Source organism: Parus major, chromosome 1 (genome assembly GCF_001522545.3).
Source record: "Parus major isolate Abel chromosome 1, Parus_major1.1, whole genome shotgun sequence".
Classification (NCBI taxonomy): domain Eukaryota; kingdom Metazoa; phylum Chordata; class Aves; order Passeriformes; family Paridae; genus Parus; species Parus major.
Window position 1 is genome coordinate 13517537 of NC_031768.1, and position 23900 is coordinate 13541436.

Genomic DNA, 23900 nt, shown 5'->3' on the forward strand with positions numbered 1-23900 from the left:
TTGTCTGTATGTTGCCTCTTACATTTAATGTTAGGCTTCTGTGACTCACTGGTGCTGATAAGTGACCTACAGTTGCATTAACAGCCTGTGTAATATATGGCCTGTCATCACTAATACATTTTGATGCATTTTTCTGTATTTTGCTATTTTGGGGATTATGTCTGGTTTTACAGACAAATGGCCTAATTCTCAGCGCTTTGTCATTTATTTGTGTTTCATGCCAATTTTTTGCACAGATCTAAATTAAAGAAAGGAAAAAATATACTGCAGAACCTCAGTGTCTCATAATAAAAGGCTGAATCCAGACCTCATAACTCTCATTTCAATCAGTCACAAAGAGACAGGTTCAGACCACTCATTTAAAAATATTTGTCTTCTTCTCCCTCCTAGTATTTTCCTAGTGATTTCTTATTGTCATGAAGAAATTTCTAATATATATATTTGCTCCAGCATACACAAACCCTTCTGTGCAACAGGTTGAAATCTATCTGTGTTTACAGATAACTGGTCAGGCCCAGCATGTGTCCTCCCTCTGATGGGAACCTGGGAACTTCTGGCCTTACACTGTGATCACCTTTTAGTACAAGGAGCTTAGAGAGTCCATTCAGAAGTTATCTCAGAGGGGCCAGAAAAGAAGATTAAACAGCTTTCAAGCTTCAGGAAAGTGCCTTGTTTGGTGGGCTCAGGCTCAGCCTGTGGGGATGTATGAAATAAATTTTGTGGATAATTTTTGAATTGAAGAATTCCAGAGCTATGTGGAATATGAGTATTGTATACTAAGGACAGTTTTTACTTGAGAGCTTAAACAGTTTTAGTCTTACCTGGGAATTTTTTTTCACTCCTTGTCCCTTACTAACAGTCGATTATGGGTCTTGAAATTATCTCTGTGTCTGTGTGGGTGCATTTTCAAGCATATATAGTATTTATATATCTGCACATGTGTTTGTACAAGAGTTGTGATGCTGTGATGTAAAGTAAGAAAGGGTGGCCCTGAGAATCCAGAACTTTGATTCTGCTCATATGCAAAATCACACTTTTCCCTTCATTACCATATTGGCAACTCCCAGTTTCCAACCCTGCAAGGAGAAAATACCTAGTGTGGGTATGCTGGCTCCTGCCACTGGTTTCCTCAGTCCTCAATATCCCTCAGTCAGCTGCTGTGGGCATCTGGTCTGTCCTTTCTTACCATGGGGGTGAAAAAGTGGTCACTTAAATCTTGGCAGAGATAAAGGGTAAGATGAGTGGACAAGCAACAGCCAATGGATATCACTTTCAGACAGATATTTGTTGTGCTGTCACCAGTGGGCACTAAAAAGCTCAATGTGCCTTAAAATAACTGTATTATCTTTTTAAAGCTGCTTCTTGATAGATCTGATAGAACAAAAATCTTCAATTAAAATTCATGTTCATATCACAACATGACAATGGGAGGTGAAAACAGTGCTAAAGACTCTTCACCCATGAGACCTTCTAGAAATCTTTATAGAGAGGAGAATTTAGCCCATAAAGGATCAGCTGTGAAAACTGTTTGGAGTATGGCTGGAAATTCTGATGTCCATTGATAATGTATGGATAATTTGACTGGTAAATACTATACATTTGGAGCTTAAGACACACAGACATGCAGATGTTCTCACTGTTCATCTCAAGTGAACACATACATAGTTCCCATTCTGGCATACAGACACAGAAGCTTAATTTTTGCTTGTTCTGGAAAAGACATGCATATTGTTGAGGTAAGCCTTGCCAAATTAAATGCATCGCTTTGGGAAAAATAAAATTTCCAGGTCAAAATTTGAACTGAAGGTTCAGAATTGAAGGCCTCACAAATGAAGCATTACACACCTCCCCAAGTCTGTATTTATACAATAATCAATCAACAGGTTCAGCCAGATGAAGACTGAAGGCAATACCAGCTGATGAAGATGATCTGCAGAGCCATGACTGTGGGGGGCACACTCCAGGTCAGTCAGCTGAGCTCTGGTGTAAGTACAGCCTTCAAAGACAAGTTCAAGAGTGTGAACAGACTGTACAAGCAGCAGAGCTTCCGCTGGCATTTGCAGCAACAACAAGGTGATTATCAATAGTACACTCTGTAGGATAATCATTGATCACTGTCAAGGGTCAAAACATGATTCTGAACATCGAGGGACTCAACACTAAATCCAGAGCATGTGAGTAGGAAACCTTCCTTGCAATCCTCTGCATTGCCAGACTTTTGCCATCAAACTGCTTTGATGTTTGCAGCTTCTTTGGGAAGGAACAATCCTGTGAGGTGTTGAGTGGGGCTCAGCCCACTGGGACTGGGAAGGGTGATTTAGTCCTCTCTAAGATTTAAAAGCTCTTTCTTTTAAGCTGATTATGCATCATCTGGAGAAGACTGATGAAAACTTTCAGCTAAGATTCTGTAACATCAGTAAAACCATCCAGGAACAAATGTTTCAAAGTAAGTTCCCCATTTTCTAGAAAGCCTTATGTTTAAATGAGATGGCTTTTTCAGAAGCATCATGGGAAGGAACTCCAGTGAAACAACCATTCAAGATTCCACAATATGGCATGATTGGCCAATCCAGAAACATAATTAAAAAAAAACAAAACAAAACAAGAGAAAAAGAAGAATTTGCAATTCAAATTATTTTTTTACTCACCAAGTGCCTGGCAGCTAGCAAGAATAAGTGCAGGCTATGCATCTTGGCCTGTGAATATGACATCCCTTGAAGAGGTTTATTTGTGAGTCAAGCATCTTGTTCTGATACACTCCCAAGCTCTCTGATAAATTCATGAATACCATCAAGTTATGGCATTAGTCACTGAAAATCTCTTGCTTGGTTATGATGGGTTGCTCTGCTTTTTTGCAACACACTTTGAATCTTTGGATTTCTATGCTGTTTTCAGCCAAGCCTTTCTCTCTAAGAACTAAATGACTTCTGAGTGAAACAGACATCTCTGCAGTACATTCCTTTACTTTTCTGCCAAAGTAAATCTAGACAAACTCCACTGAATTTGGTGAAATTGCTAAGTCTTTATGAAGGAATGGAGACTTAAAATACAGGTAGTGACTATAGTATATGGTATATTGATGTATGATCCACTTTCAACGGGTGTGGGAGTATGCGAATCGCTGCGTGATGCTCATGATATATCTTGAATGTTGCAGCTGAAATCAAATGAATTATAATTGAAACACTTGGGCTAGGGGTGCTAGCTAGCTTACTTGCTAGCTATTTTTATTAACCAGTCTTTCCCTGTTTTTTCTCTTCCTAAGGAGAAGATTGATGCTTCCTTGAGAAAAAAAAAAATATATGAAGCTAGCCCAGTCCTTGTGCACTGAATTATGCATGGAGCTACTGTAATTGTACCAATCAGTCAATGCCTGCAGAAAAATGCAAGGCAGGGTGGGGAATGGCTGTAGGTAAACACACATTTAGCCTTACATTGGTTGTGGTAACTGAGTGTGCATTTTATATGCACAGTTGGATGGACGTTGTTATGACAGCTTTCACAGCTGGGTTCATTGCAGTACTGTGAGGTGCAGGAATATTGCTTTTCTTCTGGGACTGGCCAAAAAAGGAAAACTGCTCTTCTATTTCAGTCTAATGCTTTAAGACATGTTCTGTCTCAGAGATTCATAGACAACCAGAAGCCCGAGAAGCCACCCATAGTCTGTCCCCTCATAGATATGTTTACACAATTCTTGGCAAATGTTTACCCAGTTCTTCAAAACCTCCAGCATGAGAGGGCCACATCCTCCTGAATTACCAGTGCAGTGACTTGGGAACTCTACTGTTAGAAGAGTTTTCCCGCTATTATCCAGTCCAAATCTTTCTTGCTTTAATTTAGGCCTAGGCAACTTCCCCTAGGCACTATGATCATGGAGAAAAGATGGATTCACCCTTTTTGCAACAAAGCAAACTGCTAGTTAGTGTGACAAAAGTGGTGGGAAATCCTGAAGTCAATAGAGTAACACTAACAACTTCAGAAGAAAAGTGTTGTAAGCTCACTGCTGCTTTGTCAGGAGATGGTGGCTTTTTTCAAGCATCTTTAATCTTTAGGGTTTAAAGTTGTCACTCTAGAAATGTAGCAGGTAAATATTACATAGATAGACCTTCTTTATGCAAAGTGTGGGATATCCCTTATCAGAGGCTTCTTAGATGCTGGCTTATAGTAGTTTGTAAAAATATTTAGTATACATTTCATATACATTTCATATACATTTCATATACTTATGTCAAGATATAGACAGAGAGAAGCATCATTCCTTCACTGTAATAGCTTCCAGCAATTTCAGTTTAGCAATTCCCTTTGTGGGCACCAAATTTAGAAGCTTAATGTGAAATATTCCAGGCTATGTTTAAACTAATAATTAAGATAGAAGATGGAGAGTTGTTGCACACAAACTTCTTTCCATTGAGATCTCCCTCTGTTTTTTTTTTTTAATCTAAAGCTTTTTGAAACATGCTCATTGGAAGACTGCTAAAAGACAAGGGGTGACTTTGCAGTGCTTCCCTTGTGCCACCTGTGCCAGTGCACTGCTTGCAGATGGCACTGTCAGCAGTTCAGAGGGTTGTTCAGAGCAGAGTGGGGTGAGAGGGAGGGCAGTGGAGTTTGCCTGATCTCAGGGTGGGTTGTGGAAGCCTTACAGGAGTGGAAAAGGGCAATGCCAGGGAGGAAAGGTGGGATTAGGCAACACTGCTGTGGGGCAGAGAGGGCAGATATGCTTGCACTGGCTGCACAACAGCAACCTGGCAGAGCAAGATCAAAATCCTTGTTAATAAATAGTTCTAAGGCTATAATAAGGATTGCTGAATATATAGGATGAGTAAAGGCATACCAAGAATGGCAGAAACATGAAGTGTGTGGGTTGAGAACCAAAATGAACAAAATATGACATCTTTCTACAAAATCCCATCATTCATGAAGTGGGATATGATGCTGTTCAAGAAGCCTCTTCTCAAGGAGAAAGATGTTTAAAATTTTATTTCTGCTTGAGGCATTACGTTATGGTTTTCATAGCCTTTGTGAATGCAAATATCAGATGAAGGACATTTATGGTCATTCTTATTACTGAATACTCTAGAAGGATGGGGGTTGCCTAATTTCATAAGCGTAGTCTCCACTCATCCATAAAACTTTTATCCTACCCTCAAGTGGTTTGTCGCTTGCTGTATGTCCAGTCACTTACACTGGTGTTAATAGCAGCCTTTCACCCAGATGTGCTTCTTTAACCATCAGAATGTGTTTCTTCCCAGAGCAATGAGTTACCACTTCATATATTTGTTACTACATGGAATATTAATATGGTAATCATGTCTGTCTCCTTAGGGGACTCGTATTTTATGGCAGCAATTCAATACTGTTCACTATTCAGAGTTAAAAGAAATACAATAGTTGAAGATGTTAAAGACCTTTTCTACAAAACAGACAAAAAAGCATACCAGAAATCATGCCTTTAGTTCAGAAAAAAACTCCAACAGCCACAAAAAACAAAAAAGAAAAATATAACTCATGATCACCAAAACCATGAACTATTGTTCATGATTCCTGCTGTTTTTTTTACACAAAGAAAAAGTGTCTTCTAAAAGATACAAAGTGTTGTGCTTTTCTTATGGGGTCCTAAAGAAATGCACAGCCCCAAAGAGTTTTGAGATGTGTGCCCAAGGCCAGAGCAGCAGGGTGCAGTGGAGAATGCCCCCAGCTTCAGCCCTCACCCCTGGTCACTGTCGGAGCTTTCTGCAGCTCTGCCCACTCCTGCCCACATCTTTCACTGATTCTGAATCCCTGCTTGGCCTTGGAACTGCTTCATTCCCATGTCTGGGGCCACAGTCCCCAGTCCAGCTCTGCTTGCCACCTCTGGGCATTGGGATAGGGCTGTGGGGAGAGGTCCCTGCTCTGACTTGTCCTCTTGCCCCTGCCACCTGCCCTGACAGTGCTGCAGCCAGACCCTTTCTCCCTCTAGCTAAGGCATTGCTAGTGTGAAAAGGTAGCCATGACAGCTGTATAAAAAACCTCACAACTGATTTTATTCCCTTTTTAACTTTTAAAAGTAATTCTCAGTCAAAACTGAGAAAAAAAGCCATATCTGTAACCATTAGTTTAGCCATGGGCAAGGCAGCAACTCTCTGGGTCTGTGGTACCTTTGAGCCTTGATTCTGTAAATACTTACACATCTGGGTATCACACAAGGGATCCAAACTCATGCATATAAGAATATATGTGTGTACATATATATACATATATATATATAAAAGAATATATAAATATATATATATCTTCATGCCTATCTTTGCAGGTAGTAGACCTTGTTCCAAGGAGAATATAATGCCTGAATGGTCCCAGGCTAATCACTGCCAATATTTTAAGCTCATTTTGCTTGATGGCAGATGGAAACAAAGAGCTTATAACATTAATTTTCTTATTGGATCTCATCTGACAAAATCCCTGGTTGCTTTCATCTTGCAGGAACCATTATTCTTTTTTAGATATGTGCCTAATAAGTTTAAATTTTGAAAATTAATATTTACACTTACTAATGGCAAGGGATAGTTAAAATCAAACCTGCTGCATGGTCTTCTGGGAAAGTCAGTGTTAAAGCACTACTTTCAATAATCAATAAGTCAACCAAGCAAATCTCTAGACTGTCGTTACAAGGGAATCTGTAATCATGCAAAGCGAAGATTTGTCTGAGAAACTGCTAAGTAAATGCTTCTGCCACTTAGTAGGGGTATGGTAGTTTTTATTTGCTAGATTAGAGTTCAGCCATGCAGAGGTTTGTTTTGCATTCCAAACAGAAGTAGTGTCTGGACCAAAGCACCTGTATGTGGTCCTCACTGACCTGGATCAGTTTAAGGATGGGATGATACCCTCTGTATTCCCTGGCTCAAATTCTTCCTGTATTGCTTCCTCTCCCTTTTCCTCGTGTCTTCTTCATTTTGTATCTCTCAGCATTAAAATACTAGGATAAATTTACCTGACATTTTTACAGACTATCAAACAAATAAATGGTCTTACACCTCACTGATCTGTATCCACCTGTGACAACTAATACCCCCCAAAAGGGACTTCACTCCCTAATAAATGTCCAAATGCAAGGCAAGAACTTGAGCTATCTGTTCGCGACAGTATCATAATTTTCTTACGAAGTGTATCAGAAAACACTTACCAGAAAATAATAAAAGTCTCAGTATAATACGAAACTGAGCTTCATTTCTACAAAAAAAAAAGCATTGTGTGCTGCACTGTTTCTAGCTTTTACCACAGTGATGGCTCATTTCTTAACTTTGTTGGAATACGAGCTTAAGGTCTGGGACTTAAAATCCTTGGTAAATAGGTAACTGCCCCAAAGGGTCATGTTTGGTGGGTCAAACATACACATTCTGGTTCCCTCCAAACCCTCTCCATTGGCATTTATGTTCCTTTCTGCAGCTGCTGAGATTTGCCTCTGTCTCAGAGGGAATATGAATGACTCGTTGTTTATAAATCCCTTCCCAATCTGTAAATAATTCCTCTCTTTTCGGACATCCTTCCCAGTAAATGTGGCAGGTGCTGTGATGAGAGAATGGAGATGCAGATTGGATGTTAACATAAGGGTGCTGCTTCCAGCTCTTGGACACATCTGCAAAATGGTCAGGTTAACAGGGTGGGCCCCAGTGGCAAACACAAACTCTAGCATGAAAATTGTGTTTTATGCAGCCAGGCAAGCCCTGTGAGTAGTTGAAAATGGAGCTCCTTGTAGTTGTGACAAGTACTGTACACAGGGCAGTATTAAAAACACATAGATTCTGTGGATATTGTGGACAAACCAAACAGATTCAAAGATGTAGGCAGTCTTTCCCCTCCCAGGAGACAGAGAGGATTTGAATTGGGGCAGCAGCACCTGCATCCACACCAGAGCCCATCAATATGTAGCAGTGTAATGTCTCCTGTGATGGCACTGGCCTGAAATGTTTTTTGGTTGTTTTTTCTTGATCTGGGACCCTATCCTTTCCCCCCTCAACATCTAGCCTTACACAATGGCTTCGTAATGTTGGTATTTATCAGTGTCTACTTGCTCTTCCCTTCTGTTCTGCTTTATTTAATCTGTGTATGGGAGATACAAGCCCCTCTGTACACGACCTTTGCCTTTCCCTTGTCTTATATCATTAACACCCAAATACCCTTATCAGAAAAGGCTAATTCCTTTATATTGGCAAGGCCAAAGTTCTGTGAAATCAAAGGTGAAACTCACACTGACTTCAGCTGGAGAAAAAGTGGACCAGATAAATCACAGGACTTGAGGAGAAAAGCAAAACAGAAGGCAGAGACAGTAAGTTCATCCTGAAAGGAGCTTCAAAATAATTAAAGGCTTCCAAAGATCTCACACCTTCCTAGACATTTTGGTAACATTTAAGATGACGTATCTTAATCCATAATCTTATCCACTTAGGACTGAAGCCTGATACAGATACCACCCACCCCAATAAATGCTGCTCTTCTAATTATAAGTCTTCCTTCAAAGCTTTGTGGAAGTGCACTCAAAGGAGGTGTGGCACTGGTGGGTTAGCCACTGATTATAAAACAATTTTATTTTCAGTGACCTGCATTCATGGGTTATAATTTCTGAACCATGTCACTTTTCACCAGGATGACAAATGCTGGCATTTGGTGGGATGTGGTATTGATCACATCCAGCTCTGCCATGACGGCTGGCAGCAGAAGAACAGCGCAGGAGCCAGCCATGCCTGGCTGGATCAGATGGCTTCCCCAGGGTTTGTTTTCATCCTGCAGTACAGTTCTGACTTAGAGTGAACAAAATCACTGAAAAGGTAACATGCTGATTTGCTGAATTATCTATCAAGTGAACTGTTCAAAGCAGAGATAGAGCCAGCTGAGAGAAGTAAGAAGCACACTGCTCTGATGGCTGGGCTAATTCTCTGCCTATGAGAGTTTTATTGCCTACTGCTGCACAAGAGCAGAAAAAACTGAGCAGTTACCACTGGATGAATGAAAGAGTTTGGGGATCTTTTAGCAGGAAACATTGCATTTTACAGTCCCAACTTTTTTTTTTTTTTTCTTGCTAGTGAATGTGGCCATTATTTTTTAATTTCTCATAATTCTTTTAAACATATCATAATATAAGACCCTGATGGGTAATCCAAATAGCCAATAATCTTCTGGTATATCCCTTCCTGCAAAAACTCTGTGGTAAACTATTTTATGGAGGAAATGAGAGATGACCTCCTATGCCTTAAGACATTTTATATCATGAAAGACATGAGCAATTAAACTCCCTTCTGCCCAGAACTGCTAAAATGGTCAAGAAGAGAAATAGTTCTGGCGTCTCATATGAGGCCAGTTCTTTCCCATATGAGTCAATTTCTTTCCTTGCCTGACTGTTCTTCATCCAAATTATATATAAGACCATATATATGCTCAAGCTGTAGAGGAAATTTCAGAAAGTAAGTCCTTTTCAGAGAGATGTGTTACTTTCTGGATTGAAATTCTAAATTTTGTATTCTGAATTCTATCTTTAATAAAATAGAAAATATGTCATCTTTGTCTTTATGAGAGTGAGAGTGATCTTCCATACAAAGCTCTTTGAAGTCTGTTTATGAAGAGTGCCGCATAAGAAAGTGATCTTGATTCTTATTTATTAACTTTATGTATTTCTGACAGTTACATATTTTATTACCTTTAGATTGAATGACTAGGTCTCTTAATATCATGGAATCATAGAATGGTTTGGAATGAAAGTGACCTTGAAAATAATCTAGTTCTAAGCACCCTTCCAGGGCACCTTCTACTAGACCAGGTTGCTCAGAGCTCCATCCAGCCTGGCCTTGAACATTTCCAGGGATGGGGAATCCACAACTTCTCTGGACAACCTATTCCAGTGTCTCACCACCTTACCACTGAAGAGTTTCTTCCCAGTATCTAACTTAACCTATCCTCCTTCATCTTAAAGCCATTTCCCCTTGTTCTATCCCTACATGTGCCTGTGAAATGTTCCTCTCCAGCTTTCTTGTAGGCCCCTGGGGTACTGGAAAACTGCTAGAAGTTCTCCTGAGAGCCTTTTCTTCTCCAGGATGAAGAAGCCCAACTCTCTCATCCTGTCTTTGTAGAAGAGGTGCTCCAGCCCTCTGATCATCTTCATAGACTCCTCTGGATTCACTCCAGCAGGTCTGCATCCTTCCTGTTCTGGGGAGCCTGGAGATGAATGCAGCACTACAATTGGGGTTCATTGAGACCAGAGCAGAGCAGAACAGAGCAGAGGTGCAGAATCCCCTCCCTGGCCCTGCTGCCCACACTGCTTTTGAAGCAGCCCAGGACGTGGTTGGTTTCTAGGCTGGAAGGGCACATTGAGCTTTCCATCAGCCAGCATCGGCAAGTCCTTCCCCCCAGGGCTGTTCTCAGTCCATTCTCTGCCCAGCCTGTGTTCATACTTGGGATTGTCCTGAACCAGGTGCAGGATTTCACACTTGCAGAACATCATGAGATTTGCACAGATCCACCTCTGAAGTCTGTCAAATCCCTCAGGATGACATCTTTTCCTTCCAGCTTGTCGACCACCACACAGCCTGGCACTGCCACCAAACTTGCTGTCAATGTCCTTGTTACTGACAAAGATGTTACACAGTGCTGAGCCCAACACCATCTTCTGAGGAACACCACTCATAACTGGCCTCCACTTGGACACTGAAGCATCGACACAACTCTGAGTGCAACCATCCAGTCAATTTTTTATTCACTAAATGGTCAATCTGTCAAATCCATGTCTCTCCAGTTTATATACAAAGATATCCTGTGTCAAATGCTTTGCATGATATATTGCTAGAGGAGTTATTTTTCCAACATAATTTAATTTCGTTTATGTTTTCTGATTTTAAAATTTTCTTCCTCTTTTTCTTTATTTTCTTTTTAAAGCATGCAGATCTCTGAGATTTAGAAAGGTCTTCTGTACAATAATTATCTTGTCTAGAAGGAGATGAACACAAAGTTTGAGAATGAAAATAAAATGTGAAGGTGACACAAAAATTCCCACCTCTAAAACTGTGAAACTTTCTTTACCAAATATTTAACTAATTCTTGCTGATGAAAATTTACTTCCCTGTAATTTCCACATCTGTTGTCACTGATTAAAAGAGTATCAGGAGAGCTTGTGGAGGTAAATAATGTTTCAAGCATCATAAACTACACTTCACAAGGAAAGAAGGGAGCAATGTTCCTCAGTGAGTGAGCCCCTATGCTCTGCATGCCGCTGTCCCACCATAGCCAATAACTTTGTCAGGCTCTTTAACTCTTCCCTGAGGGGGATGAGCTGTGACTGAGGCTGTGGCCATCCATGGAAGTATGTGACACCCTGGGGAGTCCAGAGCTCTGGCACCTCTGCTGACAGGAAAAGCACTCACAGTGGGTGGTGGAACCAGCCAGAGAGGAACCAGCTTTGCATGGGTCTGCTCTTGGTTGCAGCTGGAAACACTCCAAAGTGTGGAGTGAACTAGTGAAGAAAGCCAAACACAGGACAAAAAGCCCCCTCCAAAACACAGTTCCTAAGTTATAGTAACACTGTGTATGGTAGCACAGTAATGCTCCATGTCATTCAAGGATGAAAAAAGAAAGGGAAAGGGGTGGGAAATTTGCCTTTGAGATATGTAGTTATTGAAAATTTTCAAACCAGCAAGAATTCTTTTCACACTCTGAAACGGAAAAACTTTATACATATTTTATGTATCCAGAGGCCATTAACTAATTACATTTTGGAAAACAAACCTGTGAATTCAGCAACTGGGCATACCCATATGAAAATCTGACCACGTTGACTTTTGTGGTACATACCAATCAGTGAACAGGTGCCTGTGATTTTCAAGAACAAGTCACCATTCCTCCTCTGAGTAATGATGGCCCATGGTTAATTTCAGGATGATTCTGGAGATTCGGCTACTGAGCCACAGTGAGACTGCTGTGCAAATACAACAGTTTTCCATTGAAACAGGTCAGTTCTCCAATATGATTAGCAGCCTTCTTAATTCCCAGACATTAAGCTAATTGGATTGTCCAGATACAAGATATAACAATCTTTTGTATTCTTAGAAATAACTGTGGAATTACAACTTTCCCATAGGTTTAGCAGTTCTCTCCCCCATCTCTTTCCATTAAAAGAATTCAATCCTATTTCAGAAGATAACCTTGAGAGAATGAGGAAGGTACAGGCTTTGCCTCTATCTTAATAAAAGTCTGATGTGAAGGTTTAATTAAGAGAGAGAAAATACTCCAGAATGAACACAGGATTTAAAGCAAAATGCACCTCAATTAAGTGAAGTAAGAATCACAAACATGAATCAAAAGGTCCCTGTGCTGAGACAGAGCAGAGTTTCTCACTGAAGCTTGAGATCTGTCATAGCTGTTTTCCATTTTCCATCTGTGATGCCAGTTCTTATGCTCACTTTTTCCTTGTTCTGTCTTTGCTTAAAAGGCTAAGCAGGTTTTTTCCAGCTTGTTTATTTTTTTGAGCTTGGTGGCACTTTTCTTGTGGCATAGTGGTACTAAGGTTTTGCTCTTGGGTATTTATTGTAAGAGTTTCAAACACCTGACATTCCCATTTGTCCATCTCATAGGCCTTTCATTACATTATAATAAGCAAAGGAGAAGCTGCTACATCTGCTATGTTTCCCTTCTATATTCTAATAGGGACACGGGGTTTTCTGTAAACTGTCCTACCAAAAAAAAAGAGTAGAGGGATGCAAAGAATGGAGAAACTTAAGTTCCCTGATCTGATGTCTTCTCTAATGATTTTGGAGTGGGTTTGTTTTGTTCTTCATGAATATATTAAACCTCTCCCACCCTGATAATTTTAACTGTACAAATCTCTGAGAAAAAAAAAAAAATCATAAGTAGATTGCACTCAGGGGATTTCAGAGCTCAGAAAGTGAAATCCCGCTATCTTGTTTATTCAAGAAGCTGGGAAGATGCAGAAGGGAAGATGCATCCTTCCCTTGCGATTCTGAGGTTTTGGCAGAAGGGCTTAGTGAAGGAGTCCTAGGAAAAATTCTGTCTGACATCATATGGCAGGTGTGACATTGAAACACGCTGCTCTTCATGGAGATGGTCTTGAAGGTGTGCATATACAATTGTATGCTCAGCCATTAGTCCTTCTTTCCAGAATTTTAGATTTAGTCTTATAAAATCTCTTGGCGTTAGAATACATTTACGCTTCCATTTGAGTCTAACAGCATTATAGTCACATTTTTGTCTGCACTGCACTGAAGATAATGAGAAGCTATTACCGGGATTCCCACATGATGCTACTATGATGCAAATGTATTGCTTGGTTTCCTAGATGATGCTTCAGTAGATATAAATGCTAGGAAATATTTTAAATTTATCTTTGGCTGACAGACTAGCTTGAAAATGTGGTTGGTCACTAAAGGGGATGTTTTTCCCAAGCTAGATTTATTTGTTCTAAGAAAGAAGTTTTAAAAGCCAGTGAAATATTCCCAGGATAATTCATACACAGCTGACTGAATAATTCATCATGAATAATGTATTTAGATTTTGCCTCTCTCTTCATAAAGAGATTAGGATATTCTCAGATACATTAATTATTCAAACTAATACTGAGTTTTCTCATCCTCCCCCTCCAAGGGTTCGATTCTGTCACCTTTACTCAAGCTGAGTAGCATTTTCTGTTGGGAATTGTGCTGATTTTAGTGGCAGTTCCTGCACAGCATGGTACAGGGGAGAGCATCTGGACGCAAGTGAAAAGGTTACAAGCACTTGTGAATATTTGATAGTTGTATTTGGAAGCTCCTCCTGTATAGGATTGCTATGCAAATCCTAAGAGATACTTTTGTTAGCTCTTGTAACTAACCATCGCAACCCCAATTTATTAAACATACAATTCAAATTTTGATTGCAGCTGAGAGGCAAGCTAACATCTTGCATTCCATGAGCAGTGGAGCTTAGCTTTGAACACTTTGCTGTTGACAGAAAGTGAACAAAAAAGATCAAAAATGAGGGCTAAAAGAAATGTGCTTGAGCGTGCAGTTACTCAGAACTTCTCTTGTTACCAGCATTGCTTCTGGGAACTGCCCACAGGCACTTTTTCAGCATTGAAAAAAATGCATTAATCACCTTTGTGTCTTCCTGTTCCCTGTGACTGCAGTTCTTTCTGGCAAGTATTTTAAATATATTAAAATATTTTAAAAACCTGGCCTTTGACTGGGCAGATGAGGTTTCCCTCTGAACCTCCAGCAGCAGCGGCTAAAAGAAGAGCTGGAAGTGCAGATTGAGGTTCACCACCACTGCAGTAGACCCTCACAGGTGCTCTGCAGCTATTAGTGCCACCTCACTGTGCTGGGGAAACTTCATCCTGGTGGCTCTGTGGGATGGCATTCCAGCTCCCTGGCTAGCTGTGCTCCCAGGTCACCTGCTGTTCCTCCCACCCAGCTAAGACTTGAAAACCCCTCTCAGCAAACATGTTTTGGTTAAGAGTTTTGTGTTTTATAGTTAACTATGGTGGGCTGAACGGAACATTCCATCTTTTTGAAAGAAAATTATAACTTTTATCCAAAAATCATACCATCTCTTCCAGTGACTAGGTCAGAAAATCTCTCTTTCAACACTCTGCCAAGATTTCTCCTTCTTCTTGGGTTAAAACCAAGAGTTACCTCAGAGGGGAAGACTTTGGACTAAATATAGACTATATTCTTACATAAAAATGTAAGATATTTTATGTAAGAAGATTATCCAATATTTTATACACCTACATTTTCTCCATGTGGGAAAATGAAAAGTTCTGCCAATGTGAAGTGTAAAACCTGTAATAAAACCTTTGGAGCAAAGTGCTGTGCATCCAACATGGGGATTGCAGCCTTCTGTATGATGGAACGAGGGCACCTTATCGATAGATGTATTCACAACAGATATCCTTGCAGTGTCTGCATCAAGAAATGGTTGCCTGCTTCTATTAAAGTTCAAGCCAGACTGGAGTTGGCAGGTTTAGAGTGCCCTGAATCTGGTCCAACACTAATTTGATGGACAGGGTTGGAATAAGGCAGTTTAGTCTGTGATAGTAAAACAAATACAAATAGTCTCCTGGCTCTCTGATGGTGTTTACAAGAGTATTAAAATGATTTCCCACTAATGACACACAGTTGTAGGGATTGCAGCACTATATCATGAGGGTAATGCTGCTGCTCTGTGGTGTGGATCTAAAGAGATCCAAAACAAAATGCCAGCAGAGGCACTGGACAGCATACAATGCCAGAAATTACATTCTAGCAAAATAGAGTCAAAGTATTGCTGCTATACTTGGTAAAAGAGAGGAGATAAATGTAGGAACTGTGCCTCCACACCTCCACAGGCTTTGCCTGATTCCCTAGTGATGTATTTATTATTATTTACCTGGTATACACAGACCTGGTTTTAAATCTCCCCCCTGCATGGCTTATGTACCTTACTGCATATCAGATTCCTTATTTTTTGTGTTAATTCATGGCATGCCTTCTATATAAAAGACCTCTTATAACACATTTAAGTTCAGAAGGATATTACAGAGCAGTTGCAGATTTGCTAATTTAGTCTTGATACTATAATTTATTTTTAAAGAAAGTTTGATGCCTGCTTTTCTATAACCACCACATTTTTCCCCAAATGGAACAATATTTAGAAGTAGTTATGCATACATGCACTTTGCACAAATGCTGCCTCAGAAAGCAGGGAATTTTATATTTACCCCTTGGGCTTTTTCTCTGCCATAATGCAGGTTCTTGTGTGACAGCAGTCCCCCTATTCCTTGCAACCACCAGCACGCATCTGGTTCAGTGGGAATGTAGAAACCCCTGATTTCTTTTTTTTCAGGACAGAAGTTGTGTTAACCTTGCAAATGCAGTGAATGTCAAATCAGTAAACTGCTGACTTGCCTAGCATCTGTCTTTTCAGCCTATTCATGCCATAGCTGTATGTTAAAGAGCACCATAAACCACTTATGATCTGACCCATCCTGTGCAAACAAAGCAAAATCTGCAGATAACACAAACCATAATTCCAGATGTCAGTAGGCTGCGGATTGCTTGCTTAGTATTTTTAATGAAAGATGAACAATAAACACTCTTTTATCTCATTAATAATCTGCATATTATTCATATTAATAGAACAGGGACCTGCAAACTCATAAATATCACTATATACTGTGATACTGGCCTTGCTGTGAGTGCTTTATGGGTTATAAATTACTTTAAATTATCATTAGACACAGGTTTCAGTAGAGCTGCACTGAAAAGCCCTCCCTCCCTCCTAGTTTTTAAAGGCATCACAAGGCTATAATGATGCTGAAAACTGGCAGTGATGGAATTGAAAAACTGTAAAATTGGAATTGATGTGTGTCTTGAAGGTTCAGATTGTGTGATGTTTCCCTCTTGTGCTTTGTGCAAGAATTCTCTGGTTTTCCTGCTTCAGATTTTTAATGTGATTTTAGGGGTTTACTTTCCCCTGGAGACTGAATTTTTGAGAATCTTTGCAAAGATTCTCAAAAACATGGTTGCTATGGAGGCTGTGGAGAGGAGGTATGGAGTGGGGGAGACATTTAAATTGCTGTTACTAGAGCTCATTTGTGTACCTGATCCATTCACTTCCCACAGCATCTGATTGTAACACTGATGTCCCTATGATGAACAAGAAAGGAAAGGATAAAACTAGCACTAAACTTATCATTAAAAATAATTTAAAAGTTAAGTTTCATAGGGTTTAGAAGATGACAAATGTTCAATTGGACAGGAACAGGAAATTTCAGAATTTAGGATTCCCTTCCTTGTCTTTTCCTTCAGTGCTTTTGGGTTTGTAAGGAGTGTTCTGGATGTGACTTAGGTTCATCACAGGGGGGGAAACACTAACAGGCATGATTAGTCATACAGCCAGTGGAGTTTCAGCAAATTTGGCAACTGAGCAAACAGGAAAAAAAGTAAGGTTTTAACTGAATTTTTCTGGGCTAGCCTAAGGTTTATTTACAACGACATCACCCATCAAGAGACTACTTCCCCCACTGCTTTTCTGTTAGGCACTCTGCCCCGTGCCAGCTCTGGTGGCTTCACCGGGCTTCTCATGCTGTTCCAATCACTGTGCCCTGTGCACGGGAGGAGGCAGCCAACAGCCCATGACGACACCTGCTTTTTTTGGGGCCAGAAGCAGAAATGAGAATTAACTCTGCATCAACTTGTATTTTGTTGTTTCAAAACCCCAGCCTGGGGCACATTAATAAAATTTCCACTTGGAGAAAAAACAAAAAAGTCTGCTATTACCCAGGAGTGTTATTTTGGGTTCTGTGCATTCTCACTGCTTGTAATTGTCAGGATTAAGAACAGTTCCCAGATTCCATCTCTATCTAGTTCAGCTTGTTCCCAAGATTTATACTGCACTAAGTTGCTGCAGTTCCTATTCCCCTTGCTCTGTTTCCTCCCCATACATTAACCAATCACCAGGATTAATGCATTCCTGAAAGGTAAGGAGCAGAAGCCTGTCTCCTTGACAGCAGGAGACAAACACATAATAAATACATAAAAATAAACATAAATAGTTAGAGCCAGCAGCAGATTGTGTTGGCAGTAAAGTAGGGTTTGCTTAATGCTTTATGGAAATGAAAGCTCTATCTTCTGCCTTCACTGCTATCATTATGAGAAACCTTTTAATCTGCTCTCTGAACATGATTATCATTTCTCTAAACATAAAATATGCTTCTTTAACTCTAAGTTCCCTCCCCCAGATTAGTGTAACTGAAAGTAATATCTATTAAAATAAGAGATTGTCCAGGCAAGCACTGCAAGTGCAGATTCAGAAAACAAAAGAACAGTAGTTCAGCAGCTGATATGACACAGGCAGGAACACCATATCCAACAGCTTTTCTCCACATCAGTTGCTCTTCCTCTGGCACCTGGCTGGTGATGGAACTTAGAACATGTGTGGCCATCCAGGGTAAAAAAATTATTTTGAATAGGCCTTACAGGCCCTCTTATCCTATGGGACTTGACAGAGGTGACTGATCTGAAACTGGCAGAGTCTCAGTACAGCAATATAACATGGTATATGAGTTATTGAAATATGGATTAAGTGCTATATATAGATATAAAACGACTAACTGACTGGCTGCAATTGTTGAGCTAGGAATAAAGCAAGTAGAATTCTGTGTGCTAAGTTTCATCTTACTGTCTTAAATTATGCATCCATGTAGCTGAGAAGCAAATCCAACATAATGGTGATATTGTCCAATGAGCTACCAACCTCCGGGACAACCTACCAACATGCCAAACCTGATCACGGCAACATCCAGCTGTCTTCTGTGCTAGATAAAATCATTTTCTGACCCCAGGTAGGCTCCTGAGGGACCACTGGGAGCTTCTGACTTCTGTGAAGCAGAACATTTGAAAACTGTGAATGAAAGTTCTATGCTTGTAGACATTGCAGCTAGCCATGCTCGTAGTTTGTAAATGTCAGACTCAGTGCTCAGCTTCTCTATGAGCTCTTTGTGTTTCTCTGGGTGCAGGGCAAGAGAGCGTTTCTGGTGTAACTGGCTGCTCCCCAGTTTCTGCGCCGTGGCAAAGCGGAATCCTGCTGATCTGGGTGGGTCTGCAGGAGCAATCCTCTACGCCCCCATGAAAGCTAGGGAGTGTCATGGATATGTTGGAGCAGAAGAGGCTTCTCTGGAATAAGCTATCTGTCTATGCCTTTTAGGCCATCTTCTTAACATGGTAAGAAACTGAACAGCTTCTGGAGTAAAAGCAGCTGAGAGCCAGGAGGCAAAGTGAGGAATCAAATTACCTTTTCTTGACTTTTCCTACACCTTCATTTCCACTGGCAACAGCTAACAATTGGCAGCAGTTTAAGTTACAGTTTTAGGTTTTTATATGTTTACTTAGCAGTTTACTGGTTTCAGATCAGATGATTTTTTTTTACACCTGTGGGATAAGGTAGCTTATGGTAGAGATAACACTGAGTAACTAAGTAGCCTTTCCCTTTCACAGTCTTAGGGATTTGCTCAGTGAACTGCTCTTTGTAGGCAGAGCATTCATTTCAAAAAATAGACTGCAAGAGTTTCCTCTTCTTTGATGGTCCAATTCCACTGTTAAGTGGCCAAATAATTTTTACAAAAGCCTTTGTTTATTTAAAGAATAGATGTTCAGACTATTTTTCCATAATTTTTCCATAATTCTGACATTTATCCTAAGTATTCTGTTACTTGAAGGAACTGTGTCATGGTAAACAGCAAAAAATAGGGCTGGCCTGTGAACATCCTCAGAAGACGTAGGCTAGGACAAAGCCATAGGTGTAAAAGGAGAAATATATTCTCATCCCGCCTTCTTTCTCCTGTTTTGGAGTACCACATTTTTAGCCCTGTTTTTGTTGTTGTTTCTCTCCTCCACACCCCAAGATGGGTGTACCTGGAATAAAGAATATTTGAGGCAGTGACACAAGGAGAAGTTTGCCTGTGTCTTTGCAAAAGCCACTGGCAGCATGAACAAGCCAGTGCAGGAACAAACACCTTGAGGTGGGCTGTACCAACTTTCTGCAGAGAGCAAGGAAGACTTGGTAACTACCTGGTCCTTTCTTTGCTCCAGGAATAGTGCAACTACATGCTGTCCCTTTCCTTGGGCAGATGGTGATTTGGATGGCAATCTTGCAGTGAGTCCTTCCTGCTCAGCTTGTTCATGCTGTAACTGGAAAGTATTTTCCATGTGCGTGCGCTGCGCTGACTCCCAAATGTGTGGAAAGAAGGACTGTATTGAGATCAGATTTAATCTAAAAACTTAAAAATAGCACTGGGAAGATAAACCTGGAATAGCTCCCTCCATCTACCGTGCACTCTGCTTAGCACTTCCTTTCACCCTGCAGCCCAGCCCATCACTCCCATGTGGTGTCACCATCGCCATAGCATATGTTAGTTACTGGACTGGTGCCACTGGTTTCCAGTGAAGTAGCATGTAGTTTTTGCATATAACCCTTCCGATAAAATTCTGCATAGTTTCTTTGCTGTGACTCAGTTAATGGAATCTTTCTTGTACAAGAAAAATGAAAGAGTGCATGTGGTGAAAGACCAGAATATCTAAATCTTGCGATGTTCTGCAGGTACCCTGTTTAAAAATACTTCAGACTTGGTGCTGTTGTTGTATGTGAGACAAAACGGCAGTTGAAAGTGCTTATTACTGGTAGATTTCATAAGGTCAGCTCTCATCTGAATGCCAGCCACAAAGAATCAGCATATTAAAAAACTATCATTAGTTCTTTTCATACCCCTTTTAATCTTCATTTTACTCCTGGCCCGATTCATGCCATGAACTGTGAGTTCATGCAAGGTGACAAGCTGAGACCTTAAAAATGCACCATTTCTCTGGTGTTACACATACACAAGTTTCATGAACTTTACAATAGTCATGGCCAAAAAGCATTAGAAAAAAACCTCTAAAGTTACTTTGTTTTCTGTATTCTTCAGAATTAAGCTATGTCAGGTATTTCTGAACAGCACCCATTGCAGTTTCACTGAACTGAGAGAAAACTTCGGGTTTTTTCCCACCCTCTATGTGCTTTTATTTAAAGCCCGTCAAGAAATGACAACAGAGAGAAGAGAGGCAATCTTATATTCTGGAAAGATAATTGCCACAACTGTATATAAGGCTCCTCTTTTTTGGCTCAGTAACTTGAATGCTTGAAGAGGATGGGTTTTAACTGCCCCCAAGCTCACTGAAAGCCACTTCAGTGGGTATTTATTAAACTGAAGGTTCATCTCTCGCACTGTATGTGAGAAAGGTGAAATAATTATACAAAGAAGCGAGGAAGAAGGAACTACTAATCATTTATTAGTGCACATGCTACATATAGCATGTGTCCTAATTCGCAAAGGAGCTTTTAGTCTTGCTCAAACAAGGGAAAAGTACAGGACCTTGTCTTTTGGGTCAGTGTGCAGAGGGTCTGAAGATCTGATAGACTGAAAACTACTACCTGTGGCATATCTTGACACAGAAACTGAAAGGAGCCCACGGCACGGGTGCTGGGCTGCCTCTTGTTCAGCTGATGCCTTTGATGTTTTATGACAGTTTTTAGTGCTGATGTGGCAAAACAACTTCAGAATGTGCAAAACCATAGCAACTGCTGCAGGAGGATATATCTGGAAACAAAATATCCTTATCTCTCTAATTTGACTGCATTTCTTCCCTTCCAAGACAGCAGCAGCAGTGCCTCTATAAGCAGTTTTTGTTAGGATAGGATTGGTTTGGAGTTTCAGAAGAGACCCCAGCCAGCCATGGGGGAGAGAGGGCACACATGCTGAAACCAGATGTGATTTTCCTGAGATAAGGGAGTGCCAGCCACTGTTTAATACCATACTTTTTATGGTATTAAAAGGTCTATGGGGCAGAAACCACTATTGCCCAGAGTGTTGGGGTCTCCCCAGTACTACTGTCAGAAGAATATGGAATTGTAACATCTACTTCTGGGCCTCCAGAGCCAGGACATGGCCTATGCAGAGGCTATCAATCTGTCTGTCAGGTCTTGATAAATTGAGTAAAATCATACACATTTCTTGCTTATTAACATATCCAAAACATATACAGTCATACCTATTTTTTGTTTTTTGAAGCAGGAAATATATAAAACCACTGCAAACTTCTCCTTGGATAGGAGAATTTCAAGTGCTTGTAAGAAAATTAATTGTAATGAATATATGATCAGAAATTGCCAAATTAATTTTTACTTTTATTGCAAGACATTACTTTAGTTTACAGGCAGAGTACTACAGGACTTTGGAAATAAAGGAATACTACAAGGATCCAAATTGAGAGACCCACCCTTTCTGCCACAAAAGAAAGATGCAAAGGAGAAGTCTTCAGCCAGAGAGGGCCAGGAGCGGCACAAAGGGCCAGCCTAAAGGGTTGAGTGGGTGCTGGCAAACCCAGCTATCTGCGGTTACCTTAATACACAGCCTCCCTCAAATTCCTGGAACTGATTAGTTGTTAACTGCAAGGAAAAAATAGTCGTGCAGCAAAAGGGAATGGAGGCAATTTTTGAGTGGTGTAATTTCTGTGATCTTTTCCTCCACACTGGCATGCCCTTATGCTACGCATAGAACTGCAGCTGAACCAGTCAATGCAATGACATCGCTCTCCACTGTCAGAAAGCCAAAGGAAATCCGCTCATGATTTCTCCACCTGTTCCAGAGTCCTGCATAGCAAGGCCAGGACACAGGAGCCTCTCCGGGCACGCAGGGGCTGGTGGTTCCTGCCCAAATCACAATTACTTTTTCTAAAACAGGCCCTAGCTTAACAGACCAGCGGGTTTATTGTGCCCAAAACCGAGAGAAACCTGCCCAAAGACAAGCTCCCAGCCCCTCGTAGAAAAAAAACCTGCTTGTTAAATTTCCGCCGCCTCCACGGCGCCGCAAGCGCCGCCGCCCCCGCGCCCCTCGCCCCCTCCGCTGCGCCGGGGATGGCCGCGGCTGAGGAGACACCTGGGTTTCCCTGGCAACAGGTGCCGCGCCGGCCGGGGGAGCCGGGGGAGCCGGGAGAGCCCGGGTTTCCCCGCTCGGCTCCGCGCCGCCGGCGGCCCCGGGAACGCCTCGCCGCCGGGCTGGGCCGGGCCCTGCCCCGCGGGCAGCCCCGGGCCGGCCCCGCCGCCCCTGGCAGAAGCAGCCGGGGGCCGGGCGAGCGGCGGCCCCGCCCGCAGCGGAAGGTAAGGGGGGGTCCTGCCCATGGTGGGGTCGGGGCGATGCCGGGGGCCCGGGGCAGCTCTCGGGGTCAGGCACCGGGGCTCGCCCCCGGCACTGCGCGGCGCACCTGCCTCGGGGAGGGTGCAGCTCCTCAACACAGAGCTGAGCCCTGTTCCCCTGGGGCTGGGGCTCGCAGGCTTCCCCCTCAGTGCCCTCCGCCACCCTGCTTTGGACACCCGGGGCATCTCCCTTCCCAGCCTCGGCCACCGCGCTTGGCCTCGCCGACGGCCTCCTCGTGGCTGGGCGGGTTTTTCCGTGCCCACTTCCGAGCCCGTCCCAGACACCCGCACTGCGAGTGCCCTCGGGGCCGCCGTGCTCTAGCGTGGGCCTGCGCCCACAGAGCTGGCATCTGCCCTTTCATGCTTCAAGCAGCCAAGGCTTGCCCGCTTCCCCGTTTATTTCCTCCTGTTTACAGTTGTCCTTAGCGAAGGCTGGCCGGTCACCGGCCTCGCCGGTGCCTTGTGACCCAGCGTCAGCGGGGCAGTGGCGGTGCCTGCTCCGTGCGCTCCCTCCTGGCCCTGCCCGGCGCTCTGCCCGGGGTCCCGGGCACGTCGGGGGGGATGCGGCCGCCTGATCTCGGCTCCCTGTGCTGGGCACGGAGCATTGGGCTGGGCACGGGTTTCTCTGCTGAGGCTGTGTGGCTCCCGAGCAGAGCTGGCTGCTGCGGGGGCGGTGAGCTCATGTCTGTCTGCGCCTGCCCCCGGAGGCAGACAGGCCCGCGGGCCAAGGCTCTGCTCCCTCGGCGGGTTGCGGGTCCCCTACCCGTGGGGCATCCCCCGATTTTCACTGCTGGCTGAGGTCGCACGGCCGTGGGCAGTACTGTGAGGCTTGCCACGTTGTGGCCAAGTTACTCCTTTCCTACTGCTTTATTTTCTTCCTTGAAAATCAAACCTAAGGCACAGTGAAGGGCAAAAGAGAACTGTGCATATCCTGGTACATATTCTTAAAAAAATATCCCAAACAAGACTTCTACAAATGCAAAAAATATTAAAAATAGTCTTTAGGAAAAGTTCTTTAAAAAATTAGCCCCACTTAGCATTTGCCTATTTGTTTTGTAATAGTAATGCTTCAGTGGTCCTTGCTGCTAAGGTTAGATGTCAAATATTGTCTTCCCATAAAATTTATCAAGAAATTGGGTCCGATTGGTGATTTTAGGCACTGGTACAACAACAGTATCCCA

At 42.1% G+C, this 23900-nt stretch overlaps 1 long non-coding RNA gene across 5 annotated transcripts in view; it reads left to right on the top strand.

Moving 5' to 3' along the window:
• The first annotated feature begins 22611 nt into the window (after positions 1-22611).
• The window catches only part of LOC107201832, a 339704-nt gene continuing 338415 nt past the window's right edge, over positions 22612-23900 (top strand). For all 5 annotated transcript variants that reach the window (XR_001520413.2, XR_004496131.1, XR_004496132.1 and 2 more), the window contains exon 1: positions 22612-22683. This is a non-coding gene — a long non-coding RNA (uncharacterized LOC107201832). The remainder of the gene's footprint in view (positions 22684-23900) is intronic.